Genomic DNA, 25,281 nt, shown 5'->3' with positions numbered 1-25,281 from the left:
GATTTTTTATTTACAAGTTTTTATTAATTAACACATGCTACTCTTATACAGGCAACAATAGAAGATTATGGAGTTGACTGGGAAGGACCAACACCTACAGACACCGATGGGACTGTTAATGTTCCAGAGGCACCACTGCTTTTAAAAGACATTGTTCTGCAGTTCCTCCAAGGGAGAATTGTTCCACTAGGCGACAGCACTTGCTTTGGAGTAGACATTCTTCTTCAGACTTTACAAATTGTCAGAGAACATTTTGATACATCCAGTTAAAGATGGGAGGGGATTTTAAATTATATCGAGTTTAACATATAAACATTTTTAAGGTGTGAATGACTCCAGCCAGGATCATACTTTCCTGGAATGTTGCAACACTTCATCATTAAATTTTCTCTTTAACCCACTCCTTTTAAAGCACACTGTATTGTTATGTGTCTTTTTCAAACAACTGTGTTGACTTTTTCATTTGTGTTTGAAAAAAATAAACTGAAACTGAAACAATCATTTTTTGGTCCATCTGTGCCCACAGAGATTCTTCAATTCCATTTGAAGAATAAATGGCAATTCGTGCCATGAAGATCCAGGAGAGCTTTTTTGTGTGTCATACAGGTTTAGGAGTATGCTGTTAATGAAAGTGTTGTTTAATGAATACAATTGCATTTATCTATTCCTTTTTAGTGTTCAAAGCCTTTAAAATATCTTCGATGAGTTACCTTCTCAAATTTTAGTGGGTCGAGTCACTAATTATGAATATAACAGTCGAAAACTGACTGGTTTTTGAGCTTTTCTTTTTAATCTATGTGACCATGAAATGGCGCACTCGGGACCAGTATAAGGCTCTTATTAGCCCGTCTGATCCTCGTTTATCCATCAGATATGTAACAACATATTTTATAAAGATCAGTCATTTTTCAAAATAATTTGAAATAATAGTTTCATCACAAGATTAAATTAAAGCCATACTACGTGAAACCGTTGTACGCATGCACCCCCCCCCCCCTTTCTGGCAGTGCGCGTTTGCAGGATTGTCAATAAAGTTTTTTTTTTTTTAAGTGTTTTGTTCCGTGATAATACGGGAAACAATTTATCGACCGTACAAAAGACTTCTCTGACGACCTTTGCAAAATTTGAAATACAACAAGATCTAAGGACACGACATGGAGAGAGAACGTAGCAAACGACACTAGCAACGGTTGCTAATGATCTTCCTGACGACATGGTGAGACGACGTAGCAAACGACACAAGCAACGGTTGCTAAGGATCTTCCTGACGACACGTGAAACGACATAGCAAACGACACTAGCAACGGTTGCTAAGGATCTTCCTGACGACATGTGAAACGACATGGGATAAGGACAATGACAAAGATAAAGTTTAAGGATAAAGCAAGCATATACATCACAAAGTTAATACAAAGTAATAATCAAAGAATCATGGGCATGCAGAAGATATTGCTTAGTAGTACATAGACATGAACCGATGTAAAATGAACTCGTTCAATAGACATAGACAATGAGCCCAAAGCATAGACAGTGGACGCAAAAACACGATCAGTAGACATAGACAATGAGCACAAAGCATAGACAGTGGACGCAAAAACACGATCAGTAGACATAGACAATGGACCAAAGACATAGCAGTGGACGCAAAAACACATTTTGATATTTTTGGCACAAATGGAACCTCATATATATCATATTATATTGTTGTTAGCTTCAGTATCTTTATTTATTATTTTTGACCAAATATGATCCGAAATTTAAATGTTAAAAAATTCTTAAAAATATAGAAAGTGAATTTATGACATAATCTTTCTTACAACAGGATAATTGGTCATGATTTGGTGATAATAGCTTCAATATCTTCAGAGTTATAAAGCACCTTTATTATAATTGATATCTCTATTAAAATCTGAAAAAATATATACAGTAAAATAAAACAAAGATGGACTTTCTCACAAAATATTTATTGTAGCATGAATATGCTGACAAATCTTCATTGCCAGCTCGTATAAATGTCGAAATTTATTCATTTTTAATAGATTATTAAGGTGGCAGAGAGGTGCAAGACAGATTTACATTTAAGATACAACCAACAAAAAATCCTGGTACAAACGAACTAATCATGAAGCACTAAAAACAATCTCGGAACAAATTAACAAATACTGAAACACAACAACAAATCACGGAACAAACTACAAAGTCCTAAAACACAAAAGCAAATCCGGGTGCAAATTACCAAATACCGAATCACAAAAACAACCTCGGTACAAATTAACAAATCCAAAAACACAACAACAAAAGCGGAGAAACGATTTCTAACAGAAAAGGAACTTCCTGAGTCCCGGAAGTGACATAAAATAAAATTAATCGTGTAAGAATTTTTACATTAATTTATTACAGTTTTTTTTTATGTGGACATTTTAAATACATGAGACAGTCCAAAAGCAGTTTTTAAACTGTAGTACTACAATAAAAATTACAACAATGTTTAGAAAGGTAAAGTTTTGCGTCACTTCTGTAATGAAGGGTATTCCATTTCCGTTAAGCAAAGCACAACAGAAGATGGAGAAAAAATTAAGGAAAGCGAGCAGCTGGTAACGGAAAGGGAATACCCTTAATACCGGAAGTGATGCAAAAACATTACCTTGCTAAACACTGTTGTAATTTTAATTTAGTAATGCAATAAAAAGATGCTTTTGGACTGTCTCATGTATTTGAAATGTCCACATAAAGAAAACAATAATAAATAACTTTAAAAAATCATACACGATTGGTATTATATTCTGTTAGAAGCCGTGTCTCTGCTTTCATTGTTGTGTTTCTGGTTTTGGTCATTTGTAATGGGGTTGTTTTTTGGTGATTTGCACCTGGATATGCTTTTGTGTGTCATGATTTGCTGTTGTGTTTCATGATTTGCTGTTGTGTTTCATGATTTGCTGTTGTGTTTCATGATTTGCTGTTGTGTTTCATGATTTACTATTGTGTGTCATGATTTGCTGTTGTGTTTCATGATTTGCTGTTGTGTTTCATGATTTGCTGTTGTGTTTCATGATTTTCTGTTGTATTTCATGATTTATTGTTGTGTTTCATGATTTGCTGTTGTGTTTCATGATTTACTGTTGTGTTTCTTTATTTGCTGTTGTGTTTCATGATTTGCTGTTGTGTTTCAGTAATTGTTCATTTGCACTGGGATTTGTTGTTGTTGTATCTTAAATGTAAGCGTGTCTTACACATCTCTGCCCCCGTAGTAAACCATGTTTATAACGCTCCTGGTCCAGGGAGGAGCGATTTTGTGTCTTTTTGCCTGGTTGGACTCGACCATGGTTCATGGGAATCGCCCCGGCCACCAGACCCTGTGTGCAACCTGTGTGTTGCAACTGGACCTTGTTCTTTCTGACTTAGTTTAGGTTAGTTTCTGAACCGCTCTTAGTCTGACTCGTCACCTAGAGCAGTGTTTTTCAACCAGTGTGCCGCGGCACACTAGTGTGCCGTGAGAGATGGTCAAGTGTGCCGTTGGAAATTGCCCTCATTAACTGATCTAAAAGCAATTACCATCTCCATGATTTCAGCTCTCTGTTCATCCAAACAGGCCCTGATAAAACACTGAGGAGTTAGGAATATAAAAGATCATAAAATACTTTTTCTTTGTGTTTATTTTATTTTATTAAAGACATTTTGATAAGGTACCGCGATTCAGCTGCACCTTCGGCTGTATTTTGGAAACGTCTCGGCCCTTTAACTGTCTCCACCAATCATTCTTGAAGGCTTAATCACATGTCATCAGTCTGACCAATCAGAAGTGGTTAAAGTCTTCACTTCCTTGTCCCGATTTAGTTCGTAAAGTCGCTTAGTTCTAAAAAAAATAGCAGCTAAAGCTCGTCTTTAGCGGTGTAGCTTCCCACAGAATCCGGTATCAGGCCGTGGAACAAGTGAACAAAACAATGAAGCTCCGAAAACCGATCTCCGGCCGTTTTATGCACTACATCTCCCATGATGCATTGGGTTGTGAGAGTGACAGCGCATACGGAGATCTGTTGTTAAACGTCTTGAAACCAACGAACACACATCAAACTGTTTTTAAATCTTCTAACTTATCTTTTATTGCATCTTTTAGAAAAAAAACAGCTGCAGTTTCCAGCTTTTTCTGCAACAATTATCTCAAAAATGCACGTGAGTTTGTGGAGGGGCTGTAGATCAATACAGAGTATGAGTTTCTCCTTTTTTTTTAATTTTTGGATGCTGGTGTGCCGCGGGATTTTTTTTATGGTTAAAGTGTGCCGTGGCTCCGAAAAGGTTGAAAAACACTGACCTAAAGTCTGTCCTGAGACACCGTGCCATTGGCATTAGCCCGACAGATTAGCTTCTAAGATCACTCGAGTGCGCAAACCCCTCCACCACGTTAAGGTGGCGGTTCATGGAGGGGATAAATTTAGTGTGTTGCAATTCTTCCTTTATCAACTTTTTTAATGTTTTCTTTTTTTATGAATGAAATTAATTGTAATAAAAAATAAATTATCAACTTATTAAAAATGTTACAGTAACTGTATTTTGGTAGAGTGGGGGAAGCTGAAGTACTCAGAGAAAACCCCACAAACACACTTATTAGTGCTTCGCCCTTTTTTTTTTCATTTTAAGTCTGGCCAGATTTTAAATAATTAATAAATCAATTCTAATTTTTTTATTGTCTGTGTTATTTGGTTTTAACAAGCAGAAAGAATTGCAACTTTTTTTTTTCTTCAATTCACAAATTTTAACTAATAAAATTCCTAAAGACACTACATTCTGGTTGGGTGGGGGGAACTGAAGCACTCAGAGAAAACCCACACAAACACACTTATTAGTGTGTCCATTCCGGCGTTTATTTTACAAACGCCGGAATGGATTTTGACAATTTAATTAACCCTTTTTTCAGGCCGGGACATGGTGTATGTTGTGTTTGTATTTGTCCAGTAGGGGGGAGGCAGGCATTTTAAAAATGTGTCCCCCCCTCAAGTCCCCCCCTCACAAGTGACATTGCTTGTTTTTATTTTTATATTTCTACCCTTTTGTGTCCTACTATGTACTAAAAAAGGCTTTTCCCAAATTTTTACACCATTTCTGTTTTTATTTCCCCTATCCCTATTCTAAACATTAGTTTCTTCCTTTTTGTGTCCTGCTATGTACTAAAAATAAAGGCTTTCCCCCATTTTGACCCCATTTCTGTGTTTATTTTCCCTTTGACCCTATTCTAAACATTAGTTTATGCCTTTTTGTCATAAAATGCACTAAAAATAAAGACTTTCCCTCATTTTCACCCAATTTCTGTTTTTTACCCTATGTCCCTATCTAAATATTAGTTTCTGCCTTTTTGTGTCCTAAAATGTACCAAAAATAAAGGCTTTTCCCCATTTTGACCCCATTTCTGTTTTTTACCCTATGTCCCTATTCTAATTCTAGATTTTTCTTTTCCTGGTCAGATCTTCCTCCTTCACAGCTTTGTTTTGGTGCTGTTTTCATTTCGAGTTCTAAGTCCTTCTCTTCCTGGACCTGCAGGTCTTGGAGTTCCTTCTTGAGAAGGTCGTGTTTCTCCTTTGCCTGCAAGTGTTCCTCCTTTGCTTTTGAAACATTTTCCTCCACATCATCCAAATGATCAACCTTGTTCTGCAGATCAGAAACCTCAGTTTGAAGGTCAAAGATTTCATCCTCCACAACGTCTGTTGCTGCTTTTATCTCATGGTATTCAGTCTCCAATAATTGACGGTGTTTCAGAAGGTCAGTCAGCATGATTTTTTCATCTCTGAGGTTCTTTGTTTTCTCTCGAAGAGGTCCCAGTTTGCTGAGTACCTGGTTGTATTGCACAGCCACTTCACAAAGTTCCTTTTGCTGCTGTTTTAGTTCTGAAACTTCATCCTACAGCTGCTTCTTTTTGTCTTCAAGTTGGGACTTTTCTTCAGAGATTCTGTTAAATTCAGCTCTGAGCTCTTTTAGTTCCTGGTCCTTCCTCTGGAGATCTTGGATTTCTTTCTCTAGAGCAGCAGTGCTGTCTTTATTAGCCATGATCTGAACTTGAACGTCTTGAAGCTCCTTATAGAGACCGTCATATGTTTCTTCTGCCTTCAATTTGTCCTCCTTTACTTTTAAAATTCTTTTCTCCACATATTTGAGCTCTGAAAGCTTCCCCTTCAGAAAATCAACCTCCTTGAGAGCTTGACAGTTGTAAGCTTCCGCCTCGTGAATTTCTGCTTTTATTTCATTGTATTCAGTCTCCAATGTTTGACGGTGTCTAGGAAGGTCGGTCAGCATGGATTTTTCATCTTTGAGGTTCTTTGTTTCATCTCGAAGAGGTCCCAGTTTGCTCAGTGCAATATTGTATTGCACAGCCACTTCACAAAGTTCCTTTTGCTGCTGTTTAAGTTCTGAGACCTTGTTCTTTGCTTTTAAATTTTCCTCCTTTTCAACAATCAGTTTTTCCTGCACCTCATCCATGTTTGAAATCTGGTGTTGCAGCTCTGCAACTTCTATGTTAAGGGTGAGGAATGTTGTCACCAAGTCGTTAGTCTGTGCTTGCATTTCCTTATATTCAGACTCCAATGCTTCACGGTGTTGCAGTTCATCTGCCAGAGCATTTTTGTTTGCTGTGAAGGCGTTTGTTTGTTCTCTGAGCAATTCCAGTTTTCTCTTTTCCTCCTCACGTCGAGCAATCAGCTGACGTGTTTCCTCCTTCTGCTGTCTCTGATCAGAAATCTCTCTTTCCAGTTGAGCCCTCAGATCTGTGAGACGTTGCCTATCTTCTATCATGCTAGGATAGTTGTCTGCCATCGTCTTTTGTTCCTCCTTTTTTTGTTGCAACTCCTGAAGGTTTTGCCTCAGTTCTTCAGTTTGTTGCTTTAAAGCCTGGAATTCCTCAAATTCATTTTTTTTCTCCACGCGTTTCCATGGTGACTCCGGAAATCTGCGATCTATTGAGAATGTCTTTATGTACTTGACATGCACGTGATTTAACCCAGGGTTACCAAGTCGAGCGTAAATACGCCAACTCATATCCGGTCTGTGGAACCGACATACCCAGAGTAAGCAAGTTCAGGCGGATTTCAGCCAGAGTTCAGGCTTAAAGTCAGGCTAGTTTAAACATGCTTTCTGGAATACCCCCCAGAAGACGGCCTCACATCCCTGCACTGACTCCCCATATGCTTCAGGATTGATTTTAAGATATTTTTTTAATAGTTTTTGAATGTCTTTACGATCTTCCGCCTTCTTATCTGTCAGATCTTTTAGTCAAATATGAACTCACATTTCTGGTCAGAGTCTTTTATTAGCCACAGTTGATACTTCTTGAAAAGCCACTTGTTGTTAAAAGTACATTTTCCTTCCAAGCAAGCAGAGGAGAGTAGCAAAACCGGCTGATGCTGTAGTATCGCGAGACTCGACGAGACCGGTGTGGCAACTCAGCTTGGCGGTGCGTAAGTAGCTGAACAAACATTTCTGTATTATATCATTTTATCGCCATATCAAATTAGCTGTAAAACTAACATCTGTAAAAGTTTAATAAGCCTTTTGACAGCCTGGAGGACCTGGAGACTTATATAGACGGCTGCTACAATACCTTCGTTATGGGGAAGACCAACACCACCACTCCTTCCTCCAAACGCGTCCGTCCAGAAAATTCTCCCGGAGCTTCCTCCTCTCCAGGCAGCGGAATCAGTGACACTTTAGATTCCATATAAAAAGCTCTCCAGCCTTGATTGCCGCTTGAATCTGGAGATCCTCCATAGAGAGTTCCAAGGCCTGCAAGAGTCTCTGGAGTTCAGCCAGCAGCAGGTGCGGGAGCTCGCAGCGGAGAATCAGGCCCTCAGAGAAACTGTCAAGACCTTGAGCAGTGACACCGCTCGACTCTCTGAGGAAAACCGTTCATTCAAAGAAACCCTCCTGGATCTTCTTTCGAGGAGCATGAGGGACAACCTGGTGATCTCAGGGATTCCAGAAGAGGCAGGAGAAGACCCGGAGGCCACGGTGAAGTCCTTCATGGAGGCCCACCTGAAGCTCCCCAAGGAGGAGGTGCAGAAGATCGCGTTCCAGAGGGTGCACCGGCTCGGAGGAAGAAGGTCTGACAACCAGCGTCCGAGACTGATTATAGCCAAATTTGACCAATATAAGCAGAAGGAGCTGGTGAAGAGCCGCGGCCGGGAGCTGAAAGGAACACACTTCAGCGTAAATGACCAGTTTCCGGTTGAGATTCTGCGGCGCCGAAAGATCCTTTTTCCTCTGAGGAAAAAACACATTGCCAACGGGTCCAGAGCTGTGGTTTCTGTGGATTATCTCTTTGTACATGGAAGGCTCTTCCGAAACCCGGAGATCACCCCCTGGCTTTGCTGAAGATCTGACATCCATGCTGCGCTGAAAACAGCGGCTAAATCTGTTGAATGAATGAAACCGGCTCATCAATCATCCCACCTCCATCTCGTTGAAGCAGCTTAATTTCTCTCCCCTCTCATGTTTCTGTTGTTTTTCTTGTTATGTTTGTTTCTTTCTGTTTTTCTTTACCTCTTTCTTCTTTTTAGTTTCCCCCTCTCTCCCCCCCCCTCCTCATATGTAAATCATCCAAAGGCAACACGTCCCCCGGTAAGTAGGTTTTTATTTATGCACGGAACGGGCACGCGCGCGCATACAAGCAATACATAGCCAGTATCTATGGCCCGAATGTTGACGACTCTTCCTTCTTTCACAGATTCTTCACCTCACTCTCGGTTCACTCTGACTCCACAATCATTATAGGAGGAGACGTCAATCTGATTCTGGATCCTGGACTTGACAGACTCAGCACAGCAACAAACCAGCGTACATGGCGGTCTGCAAGTGTTCTAAAACAGTACATGAATGATCTCGGTCTCTGCGACGCTTGGCGCTCATGTCATCCAAGCACTTAAGGGTTCACCTTTTTTTCTCCAGTTCACCATTAACACTCCCGTTTAGACTATTTATTAATCAATAAATCTCTTTTAAAAGAAATTAAAAGTTCCAACATTCATCCGATTATTATCAGTGATCATGCACCAGTCTCTGTAAATATTTCTAGGGAAATATCCACACCCTCTGGTACAACCTGGAGGTTTAATACGTCTCTGTTAAAAGACCAGGAATATATTGAATTCTTTAAAAAAGAGTGGGCAACCTTCTAGGAATTCAACAATACTCCCGATATTTCACAATGTCTTCTTTGGGAAACAGCAAAGGCAGTGATGAGAGGGAAAATCATTTCTTATTAAACACATAAAAAACGCAAAGAGAAAGCAGATTTATTAGAACTAGAAAATAAAATCAAAACACTGGAGACTGCTTATGCTGCTTCTGCACAGGAACACATTCTGGGAGATCTGAAAAATTTAAAGCTGCAGTTAAATGACATCATTAATAAACAAACACAATTTCAAATACAAAGGCTACGACTTCAAAGATTTGAAAACTCTAATAAATCTGGCAAATTTCTGGCTAATCAGCTTAAAATTAATAGAGAAAAATCAGCAATCACTTCTTTATGGACCAAACAGGAAATGTCACTCACGACCTGGTCAAAATTAATAAAGCACTTGAAAACTTTTATAAAAACTTGTACACATCATAGATCAATCCGTCAGAGCAAAGTATTGACTAATTACTTAATAATGTAAACCTACCCAGGTTAAAGGAGGATCAAATCACAAACTTAGACTCTCCGCTCTCGTTGTCTGAACTTCATGAAGCTCTGTTACTTATGCCTAATGGTAAAGCACCAGGGCCTGACGGCTTTCCTGCTGAGTTTTATAAAGAATTCTGGGAACAGCTGGCACCAACGTTTTATAAAACGGTCACATTTATCAATGAAAGCCAATCACTACCATCTAACATGAACTCAGCCAACATAATCCTTCTTCTAAAACCAGACAAAGATCCCACTAGTCCTTCAAGGTATCGCCCCATTTCTCTAATCAATGCAGATGTAAAAATTATCTGCAAAGCACTAGCACAGAGAATAGAAAAAATCACTCCTCACACAATTCACTTCGACCAAACTGGATTCATCAAAGGCAGACACTCGGATGACAATCTCTGAAGACGTGTTAATATAATAGACTTTGCCACCATTAAAAACCAGGAAATGACCATACTATCACTGGATGCTAAAAAAGCTTTTGACAGAGTAAACTGGAAGTTCCTTGTTGCTACCCTCCATAGGTTTGGTTTTGGAGAATCATTCATCAATTGGATCAAAACATCATATCACAAACCCAATGCATCAGTTAGAACTAATAAACAGACTTCCAACAGGTTTTTTCTTGGAAGAGGAACCAGACAGGGTTGCCCACTCTCTCCTTCTCTTTTTGCTATATTTATTGAGCCTCTAGCTTCAGCAGTAAGACAGAATGAGAGGATTAAAGGAATTAAAACCAAACACAGCCATCATAAAATTAGTCTCTTTGCAGATGACATATTACTATTTTTAAGTAATTTACATTCTGTAAATGAAACAGCAACAATCATTAATGAATTCTCCTCCATATCAGACTATTCCCTTAATTGGAATAAGTCTGTTTTATTACCACTCAATAGGAATGCGGAACACAGACTCACAATACCAGTTAAATCAGGAAATATCAAATATCTAGGTATCAATTTTTCCCCCAAACTATCAGAACTGGTGCAGCTAAACTACACCCTATTACTGAAAAACATACAGGACGATCTAACACGCTGGACCAACCTGCCTCTGTCCCTTATGGGCAAGGTAGCCACGGTTAAAATGAAAATCTTACCTAAAGTTAATTATCTCTTCTCAATAATTCCCACACAACCGCCACTAAAATGGTTCAAAACATTATACTCATCCATATCAAGCTTTTTATGGAACAATAAACCTGCAAGAATTAGTCTAAAAACTGCAAAAAGCTCTGGAGGATTAGAATTACCTAACTTCCACAAGTACTTTCTTGCAAATAGATTACAATACATCTTAAAATGGTTAAAAAATAATCCAGAAACCAACTAATGGTTAGATTTGGAACAGGCGTTATGTGGAAAGATCAACCTGTCAGATCTACCATTTATTAGCCAAACAGTTAAAAAACAGGATTGTTTCAAAAGTATTAATATAAATGCCACTTTAACAGCCTGGTGGGAATTTCTCAAAATATCAAAATCATCAATTCAACCGTGCAAAATGACACCCATCTGGAACAACCCGGACATCCTTATAAACAAAAACATGATTCACTTCCCAGCTTGGCAAGCAGGGGGCATAAAACAACTAGAGCACATAATTATTGATAGAAGATTCATAACTCCCCAGGAACTTCAAGACAAACATGGAATAAATAACTTCTTGGAATATCAGCAACTTAAATCAATTATTACTAAAAAGTTTAAATACAGAGAGAACGATTTAAAGCTACCAGATGTAGTTACCACTCTGATTAATTTCTCAATGAATAAAACTCTCCAAAATATACAAACTTTTATGTAATTTAGATAATAATATTTCCCTTACAAAATGGGATGCGGATTTGGGCATCAGCACAGATGAAAGCTTCTGGTCAGAACTTTGTCTAAACACCTTAAAACTGACAAAAAGTCCAAATCTGCAGCTAATCCGTTTCAAAACTCTTCACAGAATTTACTACACTGGACAGAGGATGTTCAAGATGGGTTTCAGTAACTCAGACATTTGCGAGCACTGTGACAGTAATCTACCCGACAGTTACATGCATGCACTGTGGTTCTGCACGCCTGTCCAGGCTCTCTGGCAGCAGGTTTGTGCCGATCTATCAGTCTGGCTTAAGGTTTCAATCACGGCTTCACCGTCACTTTGTGTGCTTGGTGACATGAGTGCCATCGATGTAGAAAGAGGATTAGTATCTATCATTTTCATAACTCTTTGCATTGCTAAAAAAACTATTTTAATAAATTGAAAAATCAAGAAAAATATAAATATAAGTCAACACAGAAATCTGCTGCTTGATCATATCAGCTTGGAAAAAATGTCAGCCCAAAGTTCAGGGGCTGGTCTCCCATAGCTAACTCTGTGACTTAGGGGGTGGGGGGGCCTGGTCGTCGTTGCTTCTTGCCCTTCTGCCGTGGTTCGGGGTGGGGGTCGGGGCCTCCGGTGCCTTGCGGGGGGTGGTGGGGGCTCTGTTGGTCGGGGGTCGGGTCCGGTGCCTGGGTGGGGCGGGCTGGGGCGCTGCGTGGTCCTCTGGGCTTGGGTGTGGGGGTCTGGCTTGGCTTGGGGGGTTGGTCCCTTTGCCTGTGCTGGGGGGGGTTGGCGGGGGGGCCCCGCTCGGGGGGGGGGGGGGGGGGCAGCGGTGCTGGATGGGCTGCCCATCTACACCTGGGGCTGGGATCAGCCCTTCCCTGGCTCTGGGACGGGACAACCCTCTTGGGGCCCCCGGTCACTCTGGGTGTCATCCGCTTCGGCTGCGGGTTCTGGGGTGGGGGGCTTGTCGGCCCTGTCCTGTGGGGGGGGGCGTTCTGGGGGGTAGGGGGGCCCACTATTGGTACGGGACATGGGTGGTTGACGGGTCGGGGTCTCCGCTGAGGCAATCGGCGGTTGCCCCGGCCGGTTGGCTGCCTCGGTCCCGTCGAGGCCTGACCAGAGTTCTTCTTTTCTTCAATTCTTCAGAGTTTTGGGGTGGGGGCCTGGACTTGCTCCGGGGGGGCGACGCTTTCTGGCTCCTCTCTCTCTGTGTGGGGTGGGTGGTGCTGGGCCTGGGGTGTCGGCGCCTCCGGGTTGGGGCCCCTGGGCTGGGTGGACCTGGCTCCTATGCTGGGGGGGGGGCAGCTACTTGGCAGTGGCCCACCTCCCATAGTTGCCGTATGGAGTGGGCCCCCCCTCTTTCGGTTTTATTTGCACCTCAGACATGTAGGGCCCTTGGTAGGGGGGGTGCTTGGACATCACTGCCAGCAAGCAGCAGATGTCCTCCTAGCACCCCACCCGCCAATTTTAACCGCACCTTAGACATTTAGGGCCCCTTGGTGGGTGAGGGGACATCCCATCATCAGGAGATGTCCCCTTAGTGCCCTACCCGCCAATTTTAACTGCACCCCCCTTAGTACACACACCCCTCCCCCCTCAATATATACATTTCAACATAAACACACACACATGCACACACACACCCTCTCAAACACACATACACACACTCATTTTGCAAGGAAGGTGGGACCTAGGACCATCTGTCCCCTACCCCTTCCCTGGTGGGGGGTACGGGGCCCTTGGCAACGGCAGCATTGTCCCCTGGGTGCCGGTTTCCTGGGTCCGACGGTGCTCTCTCCACGCGGGGGGGTTCACATTACACCTGAGCCGGGGGTGTTCGTGTCCCTGGGGGGTGGGTTCTGGTCCTTGCCCCTGAGCGCTGGGCCCCACCAAATTTCCAACTATGGCCGAGCCTGGTTGGGCCATGTTTATAACACCCCTTGTGGGCCCCCTTCTTTCCCCAGGGTGCCCCCCTCCTGGGCGGGGGCGGCGGGCCCCTGCCTTGCTCCTCCCTGGACCAACCGTGTGCCGGGTGGGTGGCTGCCTGGAGTGCGGAGCGGGTCTCCCTTGGGGGGTCCTGGCTCATACCTGGGGTTGGGGCGGGGGGATGCCCGGAACTCCTGGGTGGTGATGGGGCGCTCGTCTGGGGCTGTAGGCGTCCTTCTCCGGTGGGGCCCTGCGTTGGGCTCTCCCGGCTTGGCGGGGGGCTGCTTTCCTGGCTGGGCTGGGGCGGCACTCTCTTTCCCCCTGTGCCTCCCTGCTCCCTGGCTCTGGGGGCCTCGCTGCGGTCCTGCTGGCCCTGGCCTGGGTGGCGGATTTGGTCACACGGGGGGCGGTTGTTCCCTGCCTGCTCCTGTGTGGCGTTGGGGGGGATCCGGCTGCCGCTGCTGCTGCGGCGGGGGTCTTGGTATGGGGATGGCTGGGCACTCTCCTTCCTTCTTTTCACATTCCTCCATCCACTTTAGAAGAACCTAAACACTCACCTGAGCACAGGTGTTAGCTCACCTTTGCACTAATAGTTTGTGTGATTTAATGAATGAAATATTTCACACTAGTTGGTTTTAAGGCATAAGTATGCTTGTGTGAACACTATCTGTTTTGTGTACATGTTGACATGTGGACATTTTTGCAGCTAGCAGGTGTGTTGATAACATTTGAGTGTGTGTGTGGACAGGCCCCACCCTTTTTTTTACTACATTTGAACCTTACCGTAATGATAAACAACCAGTAAACTTGTTGCTTTATGCTGCTTCATGGTCTTATCCCCCCTCCCCTCCTATTATCACCCTCCTACCCCCCCCCCCTCTCTTACATTCTTCTCTTTTCTTCCTTTCTCTCCTTTTCCGTCCGGTCCAACACCAAAGATTTTCAAATATGGTTGAAATTAATAAAGTTTGGCCTCAATCACAAAAGGGGTTTATTCAGACATACCTTTGGTTTGTCTGAAGATTAATAATCCCTATTGTTAAAGTAAAATATGTCCAACACAAGAGGCCCTCAGTTCTCATCTGCCTGCCCAGCTGTTGGACAGGACAAGTTAAAAAAAAAAAAAAAGTACATTTTCCTGCATTTTACAATCCATGTCTGATAGCAAGTTGAAAGTGCCATGCATGCTGAACTGATGAAAACTTGACCTGCTTTATGGCAACGTAAATTGTGCCACGATTTAAATTCAAATTTCATTTTAAACTTTTTCAGTGATATTTGCCTGTTACATATTAAAATTAAAATTTTTGACCATGATCGTCCGAACCCTGTCGCATGCACCAGTGGTTCATAATTCTGAAAAAAGTCTGAATTTTTCGATTAAATTCAGAATTATGAAATTATAGTCAGGATTTCCTTTTTTTCTTTCTCCATAGCCCTAAAAAGTGCGTACAAAATAATTTTTATTCCAATGTCTGGGAAGTACATTTTAAATGTACTTAAAAAAAAACAAATGATAGAAAGCAGTTTTACATTTTAGAAATAAAATTTAAAAAAGGAACCCGGTGGAGAGTTCAACTGTCTTGACATGAATAAGCGACCTTCGCAATTAAGGCAGGCACACTCGGCAGTGTTTACAAGTTACTCCCCTAGGCCGGTTCAGTCAATTAACTCACCTGCTCAGCGTCCTATTTAAGGCCAGGTGTGCAGTTGTTCATTCTCTTTCTTACCTTCAGCAGCGAAGAAGAGTTTTTTTTTTTTGAGTTTTAAAACGTCAGTTTATTCAAGGATCACAGACAAGAAAAAACACCAATCACTCACATAAAAAAGAAGCAAAGCATATTTCACCATTTGACACACGACATAGAACATTGTCAAAGCACCAGATCTTTTTAAAACAAGACAAACGGTTCGACAGTCTAAAAAAAGAAAAATCTAATTTTAGCCTGGAACGGACATTGCAGCGCCAGACACGAACTGCATCATCCAGAGGTTCGCCCGCTATTTTGCGCTTCCTGCTGACGTGAATCGCAAGTTTTGCTTCACCAACAATAAAATTAAGCAGTTGCCACTTTTCCTTGTCTTTTTTCCTGTACCCGGACCCATAGACAAAACAACGAACGGAAAACATCACATTAAAAAGAGCAAATACAGACGTTAAAAGAGTGAAGAGACCTGAAAGCCTCTTACACTCACTAAAAACATGAAAAATGGTTTCCCTTACACCACAAAATGGGCAGCAGTCAGAAACAGTGGGGTTGAGAACAGAGATAAAAGAGTTCGAAGCAATAGCACCATGTAAGATCCTCCATTGGAGGTCTCCAGTTCTCTTCCGTATGGGAGCCTTGTAAAGAACTCTCCAATGTGGTCCGTCCTCACCTCCACTCAGTTTGCCAGTCCACGCACTAGGAAGGCGGTTCTGCAACTTAGTTTTGTTCAAGACCTCACACAGTTAACATACAATGTCCTTCTGTCCGCGCAGTGAAGAGTCAGGTTGTTGGGATTGCAGGGACGAAGCAGCTGTCCGGTAAGTCCACCCAGATCAGGGCTCAGCCACACCTCTGGAAAGAGGTCATCGTGGATGAGAGCAGTAGTCCCGTTGCAGTAATCAGCCAGGAGTCCCCTCACCCTAGCACCCAGCCTGTCCCTCCAGCGGTCCAGGAGACGACGTGCCATTCTGGCGGACCGGAGACCCAGCGAGGAACACAAAGAGGAGACGTCCGACAGATCAGGTCCCGCTGCAGTCACCAGCTGCTCCAGAGTCAGAACTCCAGACCTTCGAAGGGTCAACTGAAGTCCAGGGGTGGTGTCATCGCATATGTCCAACCATGCCCCAAAGATCAAGGGCTCTTTTAATAGCCAACAAAGAGAGGGAGAGTTTTTTCGTTTGACAACATTAAAAAGATGCCAGGACTTAAAAACACCCTGATAAAAAGGAGGCACCCCACGTACATCTAAAAATTTGGTGTCCATTAAAAACAGAGCATCATCCAGCCCCAAACCATTCACACGCCTCAAGATGCAGCTAGCCAGCTCCCTCCACATTAAATCCGTCGGCCCAGCCAAGTACTAGGCCCTGTCCCCCCTCCTCCCGGGGAAGAAATAACACTCCCTGTGGCAGCCAGTGTAGACTGTCCCAGAAGAAATTGACAAGTTTGGACTGAATTTGAGACAGTAACCCGGAAGGGGGGTCCAAACACATCAGCCTGTGCCAAAGCAGGGAAGCAACAAGGTTATTAATAACCAATACTCTCCCCCTAAAAGACATCTGGGGAAGCAGCCATCGCCATTTGTTCATCTTCCCCTCCAGTTTATGGACAACATCCTCCCAGTTCTTTTTTTCCGTGACAGGACCACCAAGAAAAACCCCCAGGTACTTCAAACCATCCTTCCTCCATGTCACATTAGATGGGAGAGTTGGGAGAGCGTCCTGCCACTTTCCCACAGCAAGGGCCGCAGTCTTATGCCAGTTAACCCTAGCAGATGACAACTTAGAAAAAGCATGTATTGCATTTACCAACACATCCACATCTGCCTAATTTTGAACAAAAACAATCACATCATCAGCATAAGCTGATAAAACAATGTTCCTCCGGAAACCAGGCAAACACAAACCCTCAATACTTGCACGGATCTTATGGAGGAGGGGCTCCAGGGAGAGAGCGTAGAGCATGCCAGACAGAGCACAGCCCTGCCGTATGCCCCGACCCACCTTAAAAGGAGCACACAGACTGCCGTTCACCTTCAGCACACTCTCAGCCTCGGCGTAAAATACTCTGATTTTGGCAATGAAACCAGCGCAGAATCCAAACTTCTCCATAACTTTCCAAAGGAAGCTCTGTTCAACGCGGTCAAAAGCCTTTTCCTGGTCCAGAGAAATCAGACCTGTTCGTATGCCCAAAAGCTCAGAGACCTCCAAAACATCTCGAATTAAAAAGACATTATCGACCATGAGTCTACCTCGGACACAGTAGGTCTGGTCCCGGTGGATGATCTGCTCCATAGCATCCCTCAGCCTATTGGAGAAGGTCCTGGATAAAATTTTGTAGTCCACGCACAGCAGAGAAACGGGTCGCCAGTTCTTAATTTCTTGAAGGTTCCCTTTCTTTGGCAGGAGAGCTACAACAGCTCTGCGACAGGACGTCGGTAGAGCACCAGAGAACAAACAGTCATTGAAAACCTCCAAGATGTCAGGAGCAAGGATGTCCCAGAAAGCTTTGTAAAACTCCACAGTGAGGCCATCAATCCCAGGAGCCTTCCGGCCCTTCATGCTCTGAAGGGCAGCAGACAGTTCAGGAAGCTGGAGAGGCCGGTCCAACTGAGAGTTCATCTCCTCGGCGACATGAGGCAGTCCACTGCAGAACTCGTCCAACAGGCCGTCATCACCATCACACTCACTGGCGTAGAGTGAGGAATAAAAGTCCACAGCCCTCTGTCTGATCTGGTCAGGTCCAAGCAACTCCTCTCCGGTGTCAGACAACAAGGAGTGCATCACCTTCATCTGTCCATGCTTCTTCTCCAGACCAAAAAAGAAGCTAGAGGGAGCATCCATTTCAGAAACATCCTGAAACCGAGACCGAACCAAGGCCCCCTGAACTTTAGAGTCCAGCAGGCGCTCCAAAGTCAACCGTTTTGCTTTTAGGAGCTCAATATGCCCCTGATTTTGAGTGGACTCACTCAAAGACTCCAAGCCCACAATATCAGTCTCCAAGTCTTCAATAAATCGACAGTAATCACGCGTAACGTTGAGAGTGTACTGCTGGCACAAAAGCTTAATTTCACTCTTACCACGGTCCCACCATTGCCCAAGAGAACTAAAATCATGTTTCTTTTGTCGGAACTGAGTCCAAAAGAAACTTAAAACATCCTTAAAACCAGCATCAAACGTTAAAACTGAATTAAAATGCCAATATGTACTTTTAGGCGTAAAATCCTTCACATAAAAGACACAAACCACAAGAGAATGGTCAGTAAAAGCAACAGGAAAGATATTACAGGACTTAAAAACATTAAAATGGTGCTTAAAACAATAAAAACGATCAAGACGGGCGAGAGTCAACCGGCTCTCGTACATGCGGGACCAAGTGTATTGCCGGCAGTCTGCATGCATCCTTCTCCATACGTCCACCAGGCCATGAGAGCAGACCAGCTGCCCCAAAGCGCGCTGTGAGGCCGGATGAGGCTCTATGTGGTTGCGGTCCAAAAGCTCATTTTCAGTACAATTAAAATCCCCCCCCAAGAATAAAAAATCCTCCGAACTACAGCTATCCAGTTTTATACTGAGTCGTGCAAAAAAACTCTTCCTCTCAGCACCAACAGTCGGAGCATAAACATTCACTAAAAGCACAGCAAAACGCTCAAACACCGCTCTGACCAGTAAAACCCTTCCTGCAACCAAATGTTCCACCTCCGTAGAAATTGGAGTAAACCTCCTGGAGAACAAAAAACCCACCCCACCACTAGCTGAGGTGAGATGGCTCAGAAGGACCTCACCATCCCACTCTCTGTTCCAGTCCACCTCCAGACTGGGATCACTGTGGGTCTCCTGAAGAAACAAAACATCCAGGTGTTTGGCCCTCATGGTCTCAAAGAGCAGGGCTCTTTTCAACGGTTCTCTGGCACCATTAACATTCAAGCTGCCCACTTTAAAGGAATCCATCAAATAAAAGGGGGAAAAAAAACAGGAAATAAAATAAATAAACAAACCCATCATGAATTTAAAAACCAAGTTGTTGTCGGACTTTCTGCATCTGTTTCCTCAGTCTGTAAACCTCCTGATCAGTCAGGTCAGACTCAGCCCTGTGTTTTATGAGGTGCTTAGCAGACACATAAAAAGCTTTCACATCAGGGAAATACGAGGGAATGTGCAACTTCTTAAAACCTTTAGTCTGTTGCAGAAAACGTTTGAACATCTGAGCAGGATACAGTTTCATTTCCTGACTAGCAGACAGCAAAGAGCTGCCCTGAGACAGTTCACTGCAGTCAGACCAGCATCCCTCACTGTCGCTGCCGTCAGTCACAGCCGCCCCCGCCGCTGAGACCACCAGTCTGCTGGCTTTAACGCCCACATCTGCAGACGTGGAGGCCCGCTTTCTTCGTTTCAGAGAAACCCCCACTTTCCCCGATCCACGCGCTTCAGCATCGACGTCATCAATCCCACCTTCTAGACACGCCCCACCGTCACCCACCACACACTCCACAAACGCACCCGAACCACAACACTCAGAGGGCTCCACCGCCCCCTCATCCACACACACAGCTGCGGAAGCATCCACCCCAGATGCCCCACCAGAAACTTCCAACACATCCACCACCTCAGTGACATTCACGACACCCTCTACCGAAACCCCTCCCTCTGCAACCTGACTCACCGCTTCCTCCACCTGACCGTCTCCACTCACCACGTTCCCATCAGACTCGCCCACCGGCTCAGGCCCGTCCTCCACGGGTTCAGGACAGGCTGCCAATTCCTCCGGAGGACGCTCAACCAAAGCGGCGCTTCGCGGCGCGGGGCGATCAGCGCGCAACCCACGCTGACCATCACTCGCTCTACCCGCCGCCGCCGCGGCCACGCCCCCCGAGGCAGAAACGGCGCGGTGTGGACAAGCTTTAACCAAATGCCCCTCATCGCCGCAACCAAAGCATTTAAAAGAGGCAGAAGTAGCAAAAAGCATGTAGTCATAATCATCCACACGCACCTTAAACACAGAATTCAAGTCCTCCTCCTTCTTGTGGAGGATCATGAACACATGTCTGCGATGAGACACGATGTGTTTCAGCAGGGGGGACTTACATCCTGACATAACTTTACGCACAGGTGACACCACCTTCCCGTGTTTGGACAGTTCTCGCACCAGAAACTCGTCACTAATGAATGGAGGGACGTTAGACAGCGTGATCTTGGTCGCAGGCTGAGAGAGCGGCATGACGGTTTCAAACACGCCATTGATGGAAATGCCCTTCTCAACCAGCGTGTTCACCTGCTCCACCCTCTCTACAAACAAAACAACGGCTCCATTCATACGAGCAGCAGATTTAATTGCAGCATGCCCGATAACTTCCCCCACGGCCAGAGCCACATCCTCCACGCTGTGCAGGGAGCCGGCACCTGTTTTAACACCGTGTTTCCTGGTAAGTGAAGTGAGGGCCATGGCATCCAGAAGAACGCCACCAGCTCCACACCCACCACCGGAAAAAACCCACAAAACACCAAAAAAAAAACAAAATAAATAAACTAACAATACACCTAAACCATCAACAACTAACACCAAAGTGAAAAAGTAAAGAAAAGAAGAACAGAAAAGGCAAAAAAATCAATCACTCCTCAGCTCCTTCAATCACCCTCCTCTCAGAAGAAGAAGAAGAAGAAGAAGAAGAAGAAGAAGAAGAAGAAGAAGACTTTTATTATTGCATCGATCATCAATTTCTTTCATTACTCAGTTTGGGCGCCCTCTACTAGTCTTTGCCTGTAGTAACCATAGTTCTTTCAACTGCCGTTTAAAACTTTATAAACATATTTACCTTCACGACCTTTTGAGGTTTTAAACATCTTTAAAACTATTTCCAAAGGGCACAGTAAAGATCTGCTGAAAAGAAGTTCATGAAGAAAACATACACAAGCTATAAACTTTACATACGGTCATAGCCAGGTAAATCTAATGTAGATAGTTAACTTGCTTTACTTTTTCACATCTTTAGGAGGCCCTACTACTGCAGGGCATCAAAAAATTGAATCAAACTCTTGTTGTTCCTCCCCACGGAAATCTTTAGTAAAAGGCGAAAGATTTATACGATCTGAAGAGAAACAAGAGTGCTGGCCTTGGAAAGCACCAAGTGACCCGCCCCATTCACGGCACTACAACTTTAGGTAATGGTGTCAAATCGTGTAAGACAAAGAAGGCCAACTAAATGTTGAAAATACATTAAAACTTAAATAGCTTGCATTACACGCAAATGATCCAGAACAAAATAATAGTATTAGCAAGAAGATGCAATCCATGGTCCAGAAACCAATTATCTTTTCACCTAATTCATACATTTGGACCAAAATAATCTTGTTTGTATCTGTGGATACAGCTGCAATTTTCATGATTAGATTGGGTTTTCCATACATAACTGTATCCTTTATAACTCTCCTAGAAATATAGGACGGAGGTATGTAGGATGACTCTTATATTGAGGAAGATGAAGAGAACAGCAGAAGACCAAGAGGGGAGAAATATAAAAAACCAAGTGGATTTTAGGGAGGAGTTGAAACAGACTTTGGGAGAATCAGGAGACTTTTTTAATTGCATCGATCATCAATTTCTTTCATTACTCAGTTTTGGCGCCCTCTACTAGTCTTTGCCTGTAGTAACCAAAGTTCTTTCAGCTGCCGTTTAAAATTTTATAAACATATTTACCTTCACGATCTTTTGAGGTTTTAAACATCTATAAAAGTATTTCCAAAGAGCAAAGTAAAGATCTGTTGAAAAGAAATCCATGAAGAAAACATATACAAGCTAAAAACTTTACATACGGACATAGCCAGGTAAATCTAATGTAGATAGTTAACTTGCTTTACTTTTTCACATCTTTAGGAGGCCCTACTACTGCAGGGCATCAAAAAATTGAATCAAACTCTTGTTGTTCCTCCCCACGGAAATCTTTAGTAAAAGGCGAAAGATTTATACGATCTGAAGAGAAACAAGAGTGCTGGCCTTGGAAAGCACCAAGTGACCCGCCCCATTCACGGCACTACAACTTTAGGTAATGGTGTCAAATCGTGTAAGACAAAGAAGGCCAACTAAATGTTGAAAATACATTAAAACTTAAATAGCTTGCATTACACGCAAATGATCCAGAACAAAATAATAGTATTAGCAAGAAGATGCAATCCATGGTCCAGAAACCAATTATCTTTTCACCAATTCATACATTTGGACCAAAATAATCTTGTTTGTATCTGTGGATACAGCTGCAAATTTCATGATTAGATCGGGTTTTCCATACATAACTGTATCCTTTATAACTCTCCTAGAAATATAGGACGGAGGTATGTAGGATGACTCTTATATTGAGGAAGATGAAGAGAACAGCAGAAGACCAAGAGGGGAGAAATATAAAAAACCGAGTGGATTTTAGGGAGGAGTTGAAACAGACTTTGGGAGAATCAGGAGACTTTTTTAATTGCATCGATCATCAATTTCTTTCATTACTCAGTTTTGGCGCCCTCTACTAGTCTTTGCCTGTAGTAACCATAGTTCTTTCAACAGCCGTTTAAAACTTTATAAACATATTTACCTTCACGACCTTTTGAGGTTTTAAACATCTTTAAAACTATTTCCAAAGAGCACAGTAAAGATCTGCTGAAAAGAAGTTCATGAAGAAAACATACACAAGCTATAAACTTTACATACGGACATAGCCAGGTAAATCTAATGTAGATAGTTAACTTGCTTTACTTTTTCACATCTTTAGGAGGCCCTACTACTGCAGGGCATCAAAAAATTGAATCAAACTCTTGTTGTTCCTCCCCACGGAAATCTTTAGTAAAAGGCGAAAGATTTATACGATCTGAAGAGAAACAAGAGTGCTGGCCTTGGAAAGCACCAAGTGACCCGCCCCATTCACGGCACTACAACTTTAGGTAATGGTGTCAAATCGTGTAAGACAAAGAAGGCCAACTAAATGTTGAAAATACATTAAAACTTAAATAGCTTGCATTACACGCAAATGATCCAGAACAAAATAATAGTATTAGCAAGAAGATGCAATCCATGGTCCAGAAACCAATTATCTTTTCACCTAATTCATACATTTGGACCAAAATAATCTTGTTTGTATCTGTGGATACAGCTGCAATTTTCATGATTAGATTGGGTTTTCCATACATAACTGTATCCTTTATAACTCTCCTAGAAATATAGGACGGAGGTATGTAGGATGACTCTTATATTGAGGAAGATGAAGAGAACAGCAGAAGACCAAGAGGGGAGAAATATAAAAAACCAAGTGGATTTTAGGGAGGAGTTGAAACAGACTTTGGGAGAATCAGGAGACTTTTTTAATTGCATCGATCATCAATTTCTTTCATTACTCAGTTTTGGCGCCCTCTACTAGTCTTTGCCTGTAGTAACCAAAATTCTTTCAGCTGCCGTTTAAAATTTTATAAACATATTTACCTTCACGATCTTTTGAGGTTTTAAACATCTATAAAAGTATTTCCAAAGAGCAAAGTAAAGATCTGTTGAAAAGAAATCCATGAAGAAAACATATACAAGCTATAAACTTTACATACGGACATAGCCAGGTAAATCTAATGTAGATAGTTAACTTGCTTTACTTTTTCACATCTTTAGGAGGCCCTACTACTGCAGGGCATCAAAAAATTGAATCAAACTCTTGTTGTTCCTCCCCACGGAAATCTTTAGTAAAAGGCGAAAGATTTATACGATCTGAAGAGAAACAAGAGTGCTGGCCTTGGAAAGCACCAAGTGACCCGCCCCATTCACGGCACTACAACTTTAGGTAATGGTGTCAAATCGTGTAAGACAAAGAAGGCCAACTAAATGTTGAAAATACATTAAAACTTAAATAGCTTGCATTACACGCAAATGATCCAGAACAAAATAATAGTATTAGCAAGAAGATGCAATCCATGGTCCAGAAACCAATTATCTTTTCACCAATTCATACATTTGGACCAAAATAATCTTGTTTGTATCTGTGGATACAGCTGCAAATTTCATGATTAGATCGGGTTTTCCATACATAACTGTATCCTTTATAACTCTCCTAGAAATATAGGACGGAGGTATGTAGGATGACTCTTATATTGAGGAAGATGAAGAGAACAGCAGAAGACCAAGAGGGGAGAAATATAAAAAACCGAGTGGATTTTAGGGAGGAGTTGAAACAGACTTTGGGAGAATCAGGAGACTTTTTTAATTGCATCGATCATCAATTTCTTTCATTACTCAGTTTTGGCGCCCTCTACTAGTCTTTGCCTGTAGTAACCATAGTTCTTTCAACAGCCGTTTAAAACTTTATAAACATATTTACCTTCACGACCTTTTGAGGTTTTAAACATCTTTAAAACTATTTCCAAAGAGCACAGTAAAGATCTGTGAAAAGAATTCATGAAGAAAACATACACAAGCTATAAACTTTACATACGGACATAGCCAGGTAAATCTAATGTAGATAGTTAACTTGCTTTACTTTTTCACATCTTTAGGAGGCCCTACTACTGCAGGGCATCAAAAAATTGAATCAAACTCTTGTTGTTCCTCCCCACGGAAATCTTTAGTAAAAGGCGAAAGATTTATACGATCTGAAGAGAAACAAGAGTGCTGGCCTTGGAAAGCACCAAGTGACCCGCCCCATTCACGGCACTACAACTTTAGGTAATGGTGTCAAATCGTGTAAGACATAGAAGGCCAACTAAATGTTGAAAATACATTAAAACTTAAATAGCTTGCATTACACGCAAATGATCCAGAACAAAATAATAGTATTAGCAAGAAGATGCAATCCATGGTCCAGAAACCAATTATCTTTTCACCTAATTCATACATTTGGACCAAAATAATCTTGTTTGTATCTGTGGATACAGCTGCAAATTTCATGATTAGATCGGGTTTTCCATACATAACTGTATCCTTTATAACTCTCCTAGAAATATAGGACGGAGGTATGTAGGATGACTCTTATATTGAGGAAGATGAAGAGAACAGCAGAAGACCAAGAGGGGAGAAATATAAAAAACCGAGTGGATTTTAGGGAGGAGTTGAAACAGACTTTGGGAGAATCAGGAGACTTTTTTAATTGCATCGATCATCAATTTCTTTCATTACTCAGTTTTGGCGCCCTCTACTAGTCTTTGCCTGAAGTAA

The 25,281-nt window shown here is 42.6% G+C and overlaps 5 non-coding genes and 1 pseudogene across 5 annotated transcripts; all 6 read right to left on the bottom strand.

Moving 5' to 3' along the window:
- Nucleotides 1-5,125: 5,125 nt before the first annotated feature.
- LOC110013342 lies at nucleotides 5,126-6,465 on the bottom strand (annotated as a pseudogene).
- Nucleotides 6,466-21,105: 14,640 nt separating this feature from the next.
- Nucleotides 21,106-21,219, bottom strand: LOC111946538. The gene has a single exon (XR_002872271.1). It is a non-coding gene; the product is annotated as a U5 spliceosomal RNA (small nuclear RNA).
- A 767-nt stretch (nucleotides 21,220-21,986) lies between these two features.
- LOC111946537 lies at nucleotides 21,987-22,100 on the bottom strand. The gene has a single exon (XR_002872270.1). It is a non-coding gene; the product is annotated as a U5 spliceosomal RNA (small nuclear RNA).
- A 766-nt stretch (nucleotides 22,101-22,866) lies between these two features.
- Nucleotides 22,867-22,980, bottom strand: LOC111946536. The gene has a single exon (XR_002872269.1). It is a non-coding gene; the product is annotated as a U5 spliceosomal RNA (small nuclear RNA).
- A 767-nt stretch (nucleotides 22,981-23,747) lies between these two features.
- On the bottom strand, nucleotides 23,748-23,861 carry LOC111946534. The gene has a single exon (XR_002872268.1). It is a non-coding gene; the product is annotated as a U5 spliceosomal RNA (small nuclear RNA).
- Nucleotides 23,862-24,625: 764 nt separating this feature from the next.
- LOC111946533 lies at nucleotides 24,626-24,739 on the bottom strand. The gene has a single exon (XR_002872267.1). It is a non-coding gene; the product is annotated as a U5 spliceosomal RNA (small nuclear RNA).
- Nucleotides 24,740-25,281: the final 542 nt, after the last annotated feature.

This window comes from Oryzias latipes, chromosome 19 (genome assembly GCF_002234675.1).
Source record: "Oryzias latipes chromosome 19, ASM223467v1".
NCBI classification, from domain to species: Eukaryota; Metazoa; Chordata; class Actinopteri; order Beloniformes; family Adrianichthyidae; genus Oryzias; species Oryzias latipes.
Note: the sequence above shows the minus strand (reverse complement) of the source record. Positions and strands in the feature narration are given on the sequence as shown.